This window comes from Mauremys reevesii, linkage group 9 (assembly GCF_016161935.1).
Source record: "Mauremys reevesii isolate NIE-2019 linkage group 9, ASM1616193v1, whole genome shotgun sequence".
NCBI lineage: Eukaryota > Metazoa > Chordata > Testudines > Geoemydidae > Mauremys > Mauremys reevesii.
Window position 1 is genome coordinate 42,482,864 of NC_052631.1, and position 15,098 is coordinate 42,497,961.

The 15,098-nt window shown below is 45.1% G+C and overlaps 1 protein-coding gene and 1 long non-coding RNA gene across 3 annotated transcripts in view; one reads left to right on the top strand and one right to left on the bottom strand.

The window, feature by feature from the left end:
- The window catches only part of LOC120371774 (vertebrate ancient opsin-like), a 156,064-nt gene that overhangs the window by 109,539 nt on the left and 31,427 nt on the right, over positions 1-15,098 (top strand). The gene's annotated exons all lie outside the window — the stretch shown is intronic.
- LOC120371779 overlaps positions 1-15,098 on the bottom strand; it is a 49,291-nt gene that overhangs the window by 5,960 nt on the left and 28,233 nt on the right. The window contains exons 3-4 of one of the 2 annotated variants that reach the window (XR_005584571.1): positions 11,720-11,887; positions 9,216-9,865 (exon numbers count right to left, since the gene is read on the bottom strand). This is a non-coding gene — a long non-coding RNA (uncharacterized LOC120371779). Of the gene's footprint in view, positions 1-9,215; positions 9,866-11,719; positions 11,888-15,098 lie in introns of those variants that run through there. The other variant, XR_005584572.1, reaches the window with a different exon arrangement.

Sequence of the window (15,098 nt, forward strand, 5' to 3'; positions counted from 1 at the left end):
CTCTTTGATTATAATGTCAGGATGGTTTCTGAGGCTGTGGATGGCATTGCGTTCTGCATGACTTAGGTTGTGAGGCAAGCAATGTTGTTTTTCCACAATTTCTGCCTGTGCACGTCGGCGGAAGCTATCAATGTATAGGTCCAGACTGTCATTTCGACCCTCAGGAGGAGTCCATGTGGAGTTCTTCTTCTTGTGCTGTTGGTTGGAGGGTAACTGTGTGTCAGTGCGCTGTTCAGTGTTGTCCTGAAAGTATTCTTTGAGTCGGAGACGGCGAAAGTAGGCTTCCAGATCGCCGCAGAACTGTATCATGTTGGTGGGGGTGGCAGGGCAGAAGGAGAGTCCCCGAGATAGGACAGACTGTTCTTCTGGGCTGAGTGTGTGGTTGGATAGATTGACGATATTGCTGGGTGGGTTAGGGGTACCACAGTTGTGGCCCCATGTGGCAGGTAGGAGTTTAGACAGCTTACGGTCCTTTTTCCTTTGTAGAGAGGTGAAGTGAGTAATGTAGATCTCCTGTCTTATTTTAGTGAAGTCCGTTTGTATGGAAGTTTGGTTATAGATGAGAGTCTCCAGGTTGGAGATTTCTTTTTTGATGTTTTCCTGTTTGCTGTATAGGATGCTGGTCAGGTGGTTCCTCAGTTTCTTTGATAGAGTATGGCATAATCTCTCACTGTGGTCTGTGTAGTATGTAGATAGCAGTGGATTTTTTACCTTTAGTCCATTAGGTATGATGTCCATCCGTTTGCATTTGGAAAGGAAGATGATATCCGTCTGTATTTGTGCAAGTTTCTTCATGAGGTTGATGGATTTCCACTCCATACGGCTAAATGCAGTGCCTTACATGGTGTCAAGTATCAGAGAGGTAGCCATGTTAGTCTGGTTCTGTAAAAGCAGCAAAGAATCCTGTGGCACCTTATAGACTAACAGACGTTTTGCAGCATGAGCTTTCATAGGTGAATGCCCACTTCATCGGATGCAAGAGTGGAAATTTCCAGGGGCAGGTAAATATAAGCAAGCCAGAAGCAAGCTAGAGATAATGAGGTTAGATCAATCAGGGAGGATGAGGCCCTGTTCTAGCAGTTGAGGTGTGAAAACCAAGGAAGGAGAAACTGGTTCTGTAGTTGGCAAGCCATTCACAGTCTTTGTTTAATCCTAAACTGATGGTGTCAAATTTGCAAATGAACTGAAGCTCAGCAGTTTCTCTTAGAAGTCTGGTCCTAAAGTTTTTTTGCTGGAGGATGGCCACCTTAAGATCTGCTATTGTGTGGCCAGGGATGTTGAAGTGTTCTCCTACAGGTTTTTGTATATTGCCATTCCTAATATCTGATTTGTGTCCATTTATCCTTTTCCTTAGAGACTGTCCAGTTTGGCCGATGTACATAGCAGAAGGGCATTGCTGGAATATGATGGCATATATTACATTGGTGGATGTGCAGGTGAATGAACCGGTGATGGTGTGGCTGATCTGGTTTTGTTTACCTGCCATGTCCACAGGTTTGGTCAATCGCAGCTCCCACTGGCCGCGGTTCACTGCCCCAGGCCAATGGGGGCTGCGAGAAGGGCTGATCTAGAATGCTGTATTCAGATTTTGCCACCTTTTTATAGGAACAATATTCCTGCTGTGAAGGGGATGCAGCACAGAGCTGAATGATTTTGCATTTTAATAATATCTGTAAAGAGGAAAGTCTAAAGCAGCTGACAGCTTTTCCCACTGGGGAAGAAGAGACATCATGGTGACCTAAAATGTATTGCAAGTTAGGAATATGTTCATTGATTTTGAGAGAGAAAATGTTCTGCATAGATGAATGGTTATGGGTACAACCTACCATTATTTAGTGAAGAGCAAACAGGACACTGAGGGCTTGGCTACACTTACAAGTTGCAGCGCTGGTGGAGGCTTTCCAGCGCTGCAATTACACCCCGTCCACACTTGCAGGGCACAACCAGCGCTGCAACTCCCTGGTTGCAGCGCTGGCTGAAAACCCATCCCGGCAGGGGTATAAGGAGTGCAGCGCTGGTGATCCAGCGCTGCTCAGCAGGTGTGGACACTCACCAGCGCTTTAATTGTCCTCCAGGGAATAAGGAGTTATCCCAGAATTCCTGTTCAGCCACTCTGCTCATCAGTTTGCACTCTACTGCTCTTGCCTCAGGTGACCCGCCCTTTAAATGCCCCGGGAATTTTAAAAATCTCCTTCCTGTTTGCTGCAGCCAGGTGTGTGGAGTGCAATCAGTTAATCTTTCCAGGTGACCATGCCTCCACGCGGCAAACGAGCCCCAGCATGGAGCAATGGCGAGCTGATGGACCTCATCAGTGTTTGGGGGGAGGAATCTGTGCAGGCACAGCTGCGCTCCAGCCGTAGGAATTACGATATCTTTGAGCAGGTATCAAGGTCCATGCTGGATAGGGGCCATGATCGGGATGCACTACAATGCAGGGTGAAAGTTAAAGAGCTGCGGAGTGCCTATTACAAAGCCCGCGAGGGCAATCGCCGATCCGGAGCTGCCCCCACGACCTGCCGTTTTTACAGGGAGATGGACGCGATACTTGGGGGTGACCCCACTGCCAATCCCAGGACAACGATGGACACTTCTGAGCAGGCTGGGGGACAGGAGGAGGCGGAGGAGGCGGCGGGGGGGGGAGTGGAGGAAACCACGAGTGAAGCTCCTGGGATGGGGGAAGACACCCCAGAGTCCCTGGAGGCATGCAGCCAGGAGCTCTTCTCAAGCCAGGAGGAAAGTACCCAATCGCAGCAGCCAGCAGTTGCAGAAGGACAAGCAGAGGAGCGGGTTACCGGTAAGCGGCTTTTATTTTCTGGGTGGAAATGTTTCTGGAGAGGAAGGGGGGTTATGGCTGCATGCATGCCAGACTAGTAGATGTGGAATAGCCCGTTGATGTGGTCTATCACGTCGCGGTAATCTGCTTCAGTTATCTCAGCAAAAGTTTCATCCAGAGCGTGGGCAATATGCCTGCGCAGGTTTATAGGCAGAGCCACTGTGTTCCTTGTCCCAGTCACGCTGACGCGTCCGCGCCACTGTGCTGCGAGTGGTGGGGGGACCATTTCTGAACACAGGCAAGCCGCATAGGGTCCCGGGCGGAATCCACATTGCTCTAAAAGAGCCTCCCGCTGTTCCCTAGTGACTCGTAGCATCTTCCAGGATTAACTCCTGTGAAAAATGTTGGGAGACTCTTTAGTGAAGAGATAGGGAGATAGTGAAGATCACCCCTGCAGCTGCATCTTCACTCAACCCCTCTATCACTCCAGATTACCCGAAGCAACCAGCTCCCCTCTATCAATCAAGCCCCATTTCTCCCTCTATAAGCACCCCTCACTCACCATTTCGTGGCTTCTGTCGTGTTATGCGTGTGGTAAAAGAATGCTGAAGTGAGAACTCCCTCAGTGTAACAATTCATGTCTGGAGATAGTGGATACAATGCTGCCCCTGTTAAATGTTGTCATTTCTGGGTTTCTACAGTGACCTTGACTACTGGACTGAGCAGATGTTCCACAGCACAAAGGCTTCAAAATTTGAGAAAAAATCCCCGAAAGAGCAAAGAGGACATGCTGAAAACTGTTCTTCATCACTCTGCTAGAGAGAGTAAGGAATTGAAGGAGTGGAGAGAGAAGGAAAGCAAGATCCGCCAGAGGGAAAGCAGGAACCGGCAGAGAAATGCAGTGGCCAAAAGGAAAAGCACAGAGCGGCTGCTAAGCATCCTGTCGCGCCAAGCGGAGTCTATAGAGTCACTCGTTGCCATGCAAGCAGAGCACTACCGTGCTACTCCCCCACCCCTCCCGTCCCAAAGCTTTTTGCCTTGTGCCCCAATGTCAGCTCAAACCACCTTTCCCCAGCATTCAGGTTCTTACCACCACCAGCTGCCTCCAACACCTGTACGTTCCCCAACCAGCCCTGAGAACTACGACCCTTACCTTCTGCACTCAACCCCCACCACCATGCAGTATATGCACCCTGAAGTGCAGGATTCATTAAACAGCACTCCAGACAGGACATATGCAAACTTGTGACTGTACAGTTCACCAACCCACACCCCTGCCCTCTTGTGTTCATGAAATGTTGTGTGTCTGTCTGTCTGTCAAGGAAGTTTTTTTCTTTTCAATAAAACAATTCTTGGCTTTGAAAACAGTCTTTATTATAGCAGATAGTGAAAGATACCTTAGCCCAGTAAAGAAAGAGGCACTGCAAATCATTTTAGGGATAATAGAATAACAGTGTAAGCAGTGCAATTCACTCCCATGCAAGGCAGCAAACATTACTGTTGGCTTTCAGCCTCAAATTCTTCCCTCAAGGCATCCCTAATCCTTGAAGCCCTGTGCTGGGCCTCTCTATTAGCCCTGCTCTCTGGCTGTGCATATTCAGCCTCCAGGACTTGAACCTCGGTGGTCCATGCCTGACTGAATGTTTCACCCTTCCCTTCACAAATATTATGGAGGGTACAGCAAGCGGATATAACCGTGGGGATGCTGCTTTCCCCCAAGTCTAGCTTCCCATACAAGGAACGCCAGCTTGCCTTTAAACGGCCAAAAGCACACTCCACAGTCATTCGGCACCGGCTCAGCCTGTAGTTGAACCGGTCCTTGCTCCTGTCAAGCTTCCCTGTATAGGGTTTCATGAGCCAAGGCAGTAACGGGTAAGCGGGGTCTCCAAGGATCACAATGGGCATTTCGACGTCCCCTACTGTGATCTTCCTGTCTGGGAAAAAAGTCCCTGCCTGCATCTTCCTGAACAGGCCACTGTTCCGAAAGATGCGTGCATCATGCACCTTTCCAGGCCAGCCTGTGTAAATGTCAATGAAACGCCCACGGTGATCCACAAGCGCCTGGAGAACCATAGAGAAATACCCCTTACGATTAACGTACTCTGATGCCAGGTGGGGCAGAATAGGAATATGCGTCCCATCTATCGCCCCTCCACAGTTAGGGAAACCCATTTGTGCAAAGCCATCCACAATGTCCTGCACGCTCCCCAGAGTCACGGTCTTTCTTAGCAGGATGCGATTAATTGCCTTGCAAACTTGCATCAAAACGATTCCAATGGTCGACTTTCCCACTCCAAACTGGCTCCCGACCGACCGGTAGCTGTCTGGAGTTGCCAGCTTCCAGACTGCAATAGCCACCCGCTTTTCCACCGTCAGGGCAGCTCTCAATCTTGTGTCCTTGCGCCGCAGAGTGGGGGCGAGCTCAGCACACAGTCCCATGAAAGTGGCTTTTCTCATACGAAAGTTCTGCAGCCACTGCTCGTCATCCCAGACTTCCATGACAATGTGATCCCACCACTCAGTGCTTGTTTCCCGAGCCCAAAAGCGGCGTTCAACGGTGCTGAGCATTTCCGTGAATGCCACAAGCACTTTAGTGTCACACGCGGCAGGAGAATCGATATCGATATCATCGTCAGACTCCTCACTGTCACTTTGGAGCTGAAGGAATAGCTCGACTGCCAAACGTGTTGTGCTGGCGACACTCATCAGCACAGTCCTCAGCAGCTCGGGCTCCATTTGCCACAGAAATCGCGATTCACACAGAGAGTAAAACAGAAAGACACTCACAATGGCGCCAAACGTTGCCGGAAAGAGTGAATGCTGGGATGTGAAGCGATGCACCACGGGGCGTTGGCACACAGGAAGCGGAATGACCCGCACACTTCCTTCCCCTTCCCACAATACTCAGCGCCAAAATGGGATGAGGTGCTCTGTGGGATAGCTGCCCACAATGCACCTCTCAATACAGCACTGGAAAGTGCTGCAAGTGTGGCCACACTGCAGCGCTGGTAGCTGTCAGTGTGGCCACACTCCAGCGCTGGCCCTACACAGCTGCATGACCAGCGCTGTAACTCCCAGCGCTGCAACTTGTAAGTGTAGCCAAGCCCTGAGGAATTGCTACTGCCCTGGATTAGCAAGTGCACGGAACAACTTGACAAGAGCATCAAAGGCTAGATGCTAGGGGTCTGATTTACCTCTCCATTACTCTGGTGTTATACGATGGTAACAATTGATTTCATATAATTCTGTTCTTCTGATGCAGTACAAGACACTGGCCAGCCAATAAGCTGGAATTACCCCTTTTTGTCAGAGGGGGGAAATTATACTGTTAAATTGTTTGGGTACAAACAGTTATAAGTATCCCAGTTACAACTCAATGTGCATTTTACCACAAATATATTCTATTGTGGCAAAGTACCTGCTTCTCCTTGGCTGGCTCAGTCCCTTTTTGCCTTGGAGACACAGGCTTGGGCAAAGCAAGGACATTCCCGGCCACGCAGGGTCTGGCTGATCCTTTTCTCAGTCAGTCCCTTGCTGTTTTTTCTTCCCTTCTGGGGACAGAGTGCAGTCTTCCTTACTGGAAGAGTTCAGAGTCTTGCTGCACCTACTCACTGGCAGCTTCTCTCCCTCACCCCCCGCCCCGTCTTCCCTGCCAGGGAGGGTTTAAAAAGGTCTCCAGCAATTGGGGCCAGCTGATCCTAATTAGTTCCCTGGTAACCCTTGTTCCAGCTGAACCTAATTTCTCCATGGCTATCTCCCCTCAATGGATAGGGAGAGGCCTTTTAACCCCTCTGGGACTAATTACTACCCCTCCCTTGGTAGCTATTTGTCCTGGGTTTGCCACACTATCTATATGGCTGTCATAATTTTTTCAAATAAAAATGGCAAAATGAAATGTAAGAAAAGCTCACAGATCAGACTGAGGCAACTAGACAACATAAAAGGGCATTGGCCTGGGAGTTCAGAGATAGCGACAAAGCACTGAGATTTGGATTGCATTAGGGAGAATAAAAGAGGAAAGATGCACTTTGCCTAGAAACTTTTCCCTAGCAAAGAGTCATATGCACACTTTCCAAGTTTATGCTCACCTCACACCCCATCACACTACTAAATTGCTCCCTGAGATTCACTTCATATGCAAATCATAGAAGGCAATATTCAGGTATTTTGAAGTCCAAGCCTGTAGGGTATTTTGTCCACTTGACTCACTATCACATTAGAGAGAGAAGGTAGATAACTCACCTTTCCCAGACATGAAGAAGAGCTCTGTGGAAGCTCAAAAGCTTGTCTCTTTCACAAATAAAAATTTGGCCCATAAAAGATATTTCCTCACCCACCCTGTCTCATTAATATCCTGGGACCAAGATGGCTACAACAACAGAAAACATGTTTAACTGTTGTCTTTATCTGTTAGAGTTCTGGGAAGTGTCAGAATTCCTGCCCTGTCCAATAAGTGCTTAAAGGAAAACAATGTTGCTTGGGAGACACTGTGGCTTCAGAACAAAAATAGCACCTTCATTCTAAAATTCTGGAGCCTGATTCTCACTTATACCAGTTGGGCAGTGTAAAAAGGCCTTAAACTGAGTACAACTTACATTTACTTTGAGGTCGCTTTGGATGCTGGAGGGATGTAAAAGGGCCTTAGTATAAGTGACAATCAAGCTCTTCAATTTCATGGTGAACTTCTGTGACTGCAATGGTGTGATATCTTCCACATCTCATGCTTGGGGGGGGGGGTGCGGTAGGGTGGGTTGGGGGGAGAATCATCAGGGATCAGCCAGTTGGATCAGATATTTTAATTATGACTCATAGCCCTCTGTAGTAAAATCTACAAGTCATTTCCTGCAGAATATGGGCTTGTTTTTAAATAATCTGATATCTTGCTTTGGGAGGGTGGTACAGGTTGTGTGCAGAATTGTGTCTGGAGCTTTATGGGTCACGTGTAGTCTGCCTCTCTCGATTGCAATTTTTAAAAAAGTTTGTTGAAACCATAAAGAGATCTGTTCTCTTCAGAGAGCAGCCAGCTGTGTGCTGATGAACATTCAAGTGAAATGCATTAACATGTTAAATAATTTAAAGATGCAAGTCCTAGGAGGCAGCCTATTAGAGCAATCCCTCCATTTTATCTAGAGTATTTTCCAGCTACCCTGTGTGTGTATAGATGTGGTTGTTATCCCTGAGGAGCTAACATTTTCCTTTGCCCTTGAGTTTCACAAAAGGGCCGGGCTGTGCTCTGTGTATTCTCTTCCTAGAAACAAACCATGTAGGTGTTAGAGAAGCAAAGCACCTGTTGGTAATCTCTCCTGTCTCTATGGCAATAAAAGATTGTTTCTTACAGTACATTTTCTGGTTTCTTGACCAGTCTAGGTTTTACATTTCCCAAGTGATGGGACTTCCACCACTTACCTTAGCAAACTATTCCACAGCCAGCTAAGTCTCATTGTCAGGAGACTGTTATTGATCATTTTAATTTTTCCCTTAGTGTCTTCCATTATAATCACGTCACTCTCCCATAGGCCATCTTAAATAGTTCTCTCCTTGGTAGAGCTGATAGGAACTTTTTCACCACAAACAAAACATTTCACAGAGACAAATCTGTTTCCATAAAATTTTTATCAGGAAGATTTTTGAGTCATAAAGAGACTTTGTCTATAGCTGGGTGGTTAGACTCCTAGACTAGCTCAAGTCCCAGTACTGCCTGATTTGGAGTAATGGAGGATGAAAAACTCTGCTCCAAATCTGGCAGAATGGGGACTTGAACTGGGCACTCTTCATCCCAGGCCAGCACCAATGCACTCCTGCAAAAATATTCAAAAGATTTTATTTTCATGCCAATGCAGAACAAAAACTAATTTTGAAAGCTCAAAAGTTGTCACAAAACAGAATTGTCATCCTCTGGTCAGCTGTACTCATTGGTATTTACAGTCCTTGACTATGGCCAGAACGCTGTGAGGTCTCCATGCACACTTTCATAGTTGCTTGAGTATATATATCTGGGCACTCTGTAACATCTGCAGTGTCTTGATCAACAGAACTATAACGGGTAGCTGATAGTTTAGCTAATCTGGGCTGCTGCCATATAGTAAAAAAGTCAAACTTTTCTCCCTATGAACCCTTTCTTTGTCACTTAGGCCTGGTCTACACTGGGGTGGGGGGGTGTCGAACTAAGATACGCAAGTTCAGCTACGCGAATAGCGTAGCTGAACTCGAACTACCTTAGTTCGAACTACTCAGCCGTCCAGACGCCGCGGGATCGAAGTCTGCGGCTCCCCCGTCAACTCCGCCACCGCCATTCGCGGTGGTGGAGTTCTGGAGTCGACGGGAGCGCGTTCAGAGTTCGAACTATCGCGTCTAGATTAGACGCGATAGTTCGAACTCCAAGAAGTCGAACTCTACGCGTCGACCCGACAGGTAAGTATAGACCTACCCTTAGAAGGCGATTATTTAGTTTGGATTGGAGCAATCTATGACTGTGGAGACAGAGTGGTATCTTAAGGGGACAGACGTTGAGGCCACTCTGCTTGAGTTTAAGCCAAACTTACACACCACCTCCAGCCTGTGCCACATGTGCATCCCTTCCTCCCCTGGGGATTCACATGATCAGCATTAAATTGCTGTGTCAGTTTGGGGAAAAGAATGGTCTCATTCAGTCTTCATCGATCCTGGCAGGTGCTTGAAATGGAGGTAGGAGTTCTGAGCAAAGGGGCCTCAAAATGCCTAAAGACGTTCTGTTGAGAAGGGCTCAAAACTAAAGATTAGAAATGGAGTAAAGCCGTCTTGTTATTCTTGCGGCTCCGGGACTGGTGAGCGGTACTGTATCGAGGCCAGATAATCCATGGCAATGGTAAGCAGTACTTAAGAGAAGATACTGTTGCACAGCAGTCACACGGCACTGCCACTCTGCATGGGGCTCCAGAGTCACGTTTTATCTCTTTTGCTCATTCTTCTTTTGTATTAGGACGATGTGACTTGACAGTGGATAAGTGTGTGTGATACGGTAACAAAGTTAAACTGGTGTCCACTGTGCCAGGACCAATCTACCAGAAACTACTAACAAATCTCTGTATTTCTTCTCTGCTGTTCAGCATTTCACTGGGGAGGTTATACATACGTTGTCAGTGCACTTTGTGAAGTTACTGTGAAATGAAAGACGCTGTGTACAACGTATCTAACATATGAAAATAACCAGCCAAATATATATAGCCAGTCGTAGTGATACTGTACATACTTCCTCAGGGAGAGCATTTAAGCAGGTTTTCCATTATGAGTAAAAATCCCTGGGGCCAGATGCTCAACTGATGTAAATCAGCATACCTCCACTGAAGTTAATAGAACAATGCCAGTTTACACCAGCTGAGAATCTGGGCCCTGGGCTTTTTTTCCATTCTGGTCCTTTCAATCATATATTCCCTTCTTGCTTTAAGAAAACCACCCTGTATTATTATAACTAAAACAAGCACCTTCAGTGTAATATTTTAGTTTGTGTTAGTCTTACAGGAGGAATAATTTATGATTGTCCAAATTGTTTAATTACTGACAATATTTAGAATATGGAATAAATCTGAAGATTTAAATGAGCCTAATACCCAGGCATGAATCTTTTTAATGATAGAGATATGGTTGTAAGTAGTGTCAGAATGGACTTCCCCTCCCCTGAAATACAGGCAGCACACAGCTAGAGCAGAGCCTTGCACTTTGTATAATGGTTTGCATTAGCATATCAAGATAGGAGCATTGTTTATTCCCTCTGCACAAGAGGTAAATGATTAAATAAGGGAAAAGGAAGTGGACAGTCAGACCCATGAACTCTAACCTCCCGCCCTTTTTCAGAGTACAAAGATGACCCAAAGGAAAAACATCCTTCCGCTTTCCTAAATTGAATCCGATCTCTCCCCTCCCAGACTGGTGACTCCTTTCTTCTGTTTGCTTTATAGGATTGCCAAAGAAAGATAAAGAGCTCTCCCTACATCTGCTCCCCAGATATTTAACTCTTCCCTGCCTGATTCACATTCCCCAAACTTGGCAGGAAAGGCTTAGGGAGTAACTGTTATCTTCTACTAGGGATCTGACAATGGACCCTTTATCAAGTCTGACAGGGACCCTTCAAATCTGGCTGTTAATTGACTCTCTTTGCAGGAAGGGATATTTATAAAACAAATTCTCAAATGCACTGGAATTGAGAACAGAGCAGCTGTAAAGTGTGTCTGTTCCTGATCATGACCTGAATGCACTCCTCAAGTTTTACTTCTGTTTGCTTCTTTCAGAGGCAGTTGCTCTACCACTGCTCCATTTATCCTGAACAAGTGATTAGACCTAACTACAGCAGGAAGGCATATCTTATCAGTGCATTTCACAATCATGTGAGCATGGGAAGACTACAGAAGTACTTGTTTCTCAGCTATAGTAACAAGTGTTTGGGATTTAGGATTAATGCATATGGCGATTTAATTTGAAAAACATGCATAAAATCTTTTTTTTTTAAATCTTATCAAATGAGGTTAGAAACACAATTCCTGACCGGAACTCACATGTTTAATGAGATCAGATATTCATCTCTGGTTTCCTTTTACAGCACGGGAGTAGAATTTCAAAATTCATGTGTTACTGTTATACCATAATTTTCCCCCCATAGTGATTCAGTGGTAGGAAAATTCCCCTGCCCTTTTTTGCATTCAGTACTTACAGACTTTAATAAAAGCATTTAACAAATGGAGTGAAAATTGATGCTTGGGTAAAATAATAGCAAAAATCAGGAAGAAACAAGTCTTCACATTGGAGCAAGTCACTAGCTTAGAGATTTTATTGTGGGAAACAGCAAAACTTCCTGAAGTTGTAAAGCATCAGTCTTATTTTCAGACCTTAGAGTGTAAGGAGGGGACATAATTTGTCTCACAGCATAGCATGTGTTGTTTAGTAGAAGGTAATAATGTAAGTGCATGTACTTACCTCAGAGTATAAATCAATCATGTGTTGTTCAGATACTGAGGTTTGGGCAGGGGGTTCCTGGCCGAGGTGAGAAGTCAGAGTTTCCACAGGTATCCATGTGCATTCATCACAAAGAGCTAGATGTCCACAGCTAGGAGATGGTTATCTTTGGTTGTTGGGTTTAGGTGGCTGGGAGGAAGGAAAAGTTATACACCAGGTGTTATCATTGGCTGGAAGGGGAACAGGATGCGTTTCTGGAATCTGGGGCATATGGAATAACTTGGAAGTTAACTTGCTCAGATATTAGCGTTCCTACATACAATGTTTAGTTACCATGTACTACAGCACCCTAAATTGTGTGAGGCTTTTCACCTACATAGGAGAACACAGGCATGCAATCCAAGGCCCTGACCTGCAAAGTCTGTCAGCTATCAGCACAGACAAAAAAAGCTAAAGGCATGGTTTGAAAATGAATGCCAAATATCTATGTTCAGAAAGAACACTGGAGGATTTACTATTTTGACTTGGCTGATTGTTCTGATGGGATGCAGATCCCAGAGAACAGAGAGCTCTATAGACTGCAGTAATAGCAGGCAGGATGGTAATTATTTTTAATACATTACAGCACTCAGATACTAAACTGATGGGGGCCACAGGAAAGTTCAGATAGACTACAGCACTTAGATGAGTTTTCTTTCTTAGTATGCAGATTTTAGTGAAGTGGGGAAAGGCCATGTTTAAGAAAAAGCCACGGGAATCATTGCAAATCATGTTTCAATCTCCTTGCTTTTCTTTGTATTTCTCAATACATCACAAAACAAACAAATCTGGTTACTCTGCATGATGAGCTCTTCAGATTACTTGGGCCTGCATCCTCAAAGGTAGATTTCAGTGGGATTTGGGTGCCTAAATGGATCTGAAGCTCGGTGTGTAAGATGTAGTTGCATTTCTGCTTGCCCTTTTCACCAGCCCAGAATACACCGGTTTCTCTGACCATGGTTAAATTTCCTGTGCCACATTCTTTTCAATTGGCTCATCTCACCAGAAAAAGAGAGGGGAAGACAAAAGTTCCCCAGGAGTGAAACACATCCAGGAAAGAGACTGCAAGAGAGCCTTTAGCTCAACTATATTTTGATTATAATGTTCCTACATCTTTATGACTTATAAGGGAAAGCTCTTTGGCAGTCCCATTGACTTCAGTGGAATGATGCCAACCTACAGCAGCTGAGAATCTGGCCCCAAATGTAATAATATTTTCTCACTAAGAAAAATCCAGGAAGAGAAAAATAAAGGAAACCTGTAAGTTTGTTTCACCCTGTATCCCTCTTAAAAAAAATATTCAGATTTACAAAAAGAAGCCGATTAAAAATGTTCTGCATGCTACAAAGACCAAGTCCCAGCTCTCTACTTCTACTTGCAGCCCACTCTTCTCTCCACACCCACAGAACAATCACGATGAAATATTTGGGATAAGCATTAGAATTGCCAATACTTGGCACCTAGGTAGGTACTAGTGACACTTTAAAACTAAACAAAGCTTATTAACACTTTCTAGTAATGTATAAGGCAGCTATTTTGACACCTTTGCCTGCCCTTGGGAGAGAGAGTCGTCCTTTCTCACAATCAGTCCCATACAGTGCTTCAGGGCAAGGCATGTTGTAATGAACAAAATGACATTAATACAACAGTAAGGGCTAGACTGTGGTAAGGGCTAGACTGTGGCTTGCATTCCCTGCCAGGAGTCTATATGCATAGTGACTATCACAAGTCTCAAATCCTCACGTGGTTATTCACCATCATCTGGGAGTAGGATACTATGCCTCAAGACTTCAAGAATTTCTCAGTTGTCCATGTATACAAATACAAAAGTGACCAAGCAGTCTGTGACAACCATTATTATATCTTGCTTCTTTCCATTGCTGAGCAGGACACATGTCAAGATCTTCTCAGACTCTCTGCCATCACTGATATAATCTCAGACTCGGTGTAGCTTTTGTGCATAACGTGGATTAGCGGTTTTGCTATTTTGCTGCTCGGCAAATACAGGAAAAGTGCTGTGACCAAAACTGTGACCGCTATATGGTGTTTGTAGACCTGACAAAGGACTTTGACACAGTTAGTTGCAAGGATCTCTCGAGGATCTAGCACTAAGTTGGGCACCTGCTAGGGTGATCAGATAGCAAATGTGAAAAATTGGGACGGGGGTGGGAGTAATAGGTGCCTATATAAGAAAAAGCCCTGACTATCGGGACTGTCCTTCTAAAATTGGGACATCTGGTCACCCTAACACCTGCACAAATTCATCACCATCATGAGCTCTGTCCAGGATGACATGCCCGCTAGAGTGCTGGAAAATGGTGCTTCATCAGAGTCCCTCTGTCACAAATTGCATTAAGCTGGGTTGTGTGCTCACACCTATGCTAGTTCACATTCTTTTTAGTGCTATGCTGGTCAATTCCTTCAAAGACTCTGACCAGGGTATTTACCTGCAATTCTGCACATATGTTAATACTTTCAATCTCCAGCGTCTTCGTACTTGCACTAACACGATCAACTTGCTCATCAGGGAGTTAATTTTTCGTGATGACTGTGCACTCTTAGCACATGCCATTGAAGACATGCAGCATCTAATCGACAGTTTTTCTAAATCAGCAAAGCTGTTTTGACTGTCAGCCTCAAGAAAACTGAAGTGCTTTAACCAGTCTGCTCTGAAATCGCAGCTGATGACATAGTGCTTAATGCAGTAGAAAAATTGTTAACTTGGCCACAGCTTATTTACTAATGCCAGGATCAATGATGAAATGACACAGCACATTTCTAAAGCCAGGTCTGTCCAGGGTCGACTTTGTCGCTGGCTGTGGAAGGTGAGAGGCATTTGACTTCACACCAGGATTAATGTCTATTGTACAATGGAGTTAAGCAACCCTCTCTGCGGATGTGAAACATGGACACTCTACAGTGGGCAACTGAAGCAACTAAGGCATTTTCACATGTGCTGTCTGAGTCTTATCTGTAACATCAACTGGTTGGACAGGCTAGCAAACACTGTAGTCTTGGCATAGTGCTGCATGACTAGGGTTGAATCTCTAATCATACAGGACCAACTTCACTGGGCTGGTCACTGTGACGTTGCACTTCATATGATTTTATAAAAATATGTTAATGAGTGTGAATATAATGTAACTGGAATATGCTTCATGCAAAAGGTCTCTTGTAAGGTATCATTACAAATCTTATAATCTACTGAGTGTGGTCATCCTATTTGTATAAATGTATCATTCCTGTATATGAACTAGAAATATGAAATATAACTCTGAGGTCCTATTGTAATTATGCAAAGTGTGGGCCATTAATGGTCGTTTGGAATCTCGATGGCTCCCATCAACTAGGACAATTGATT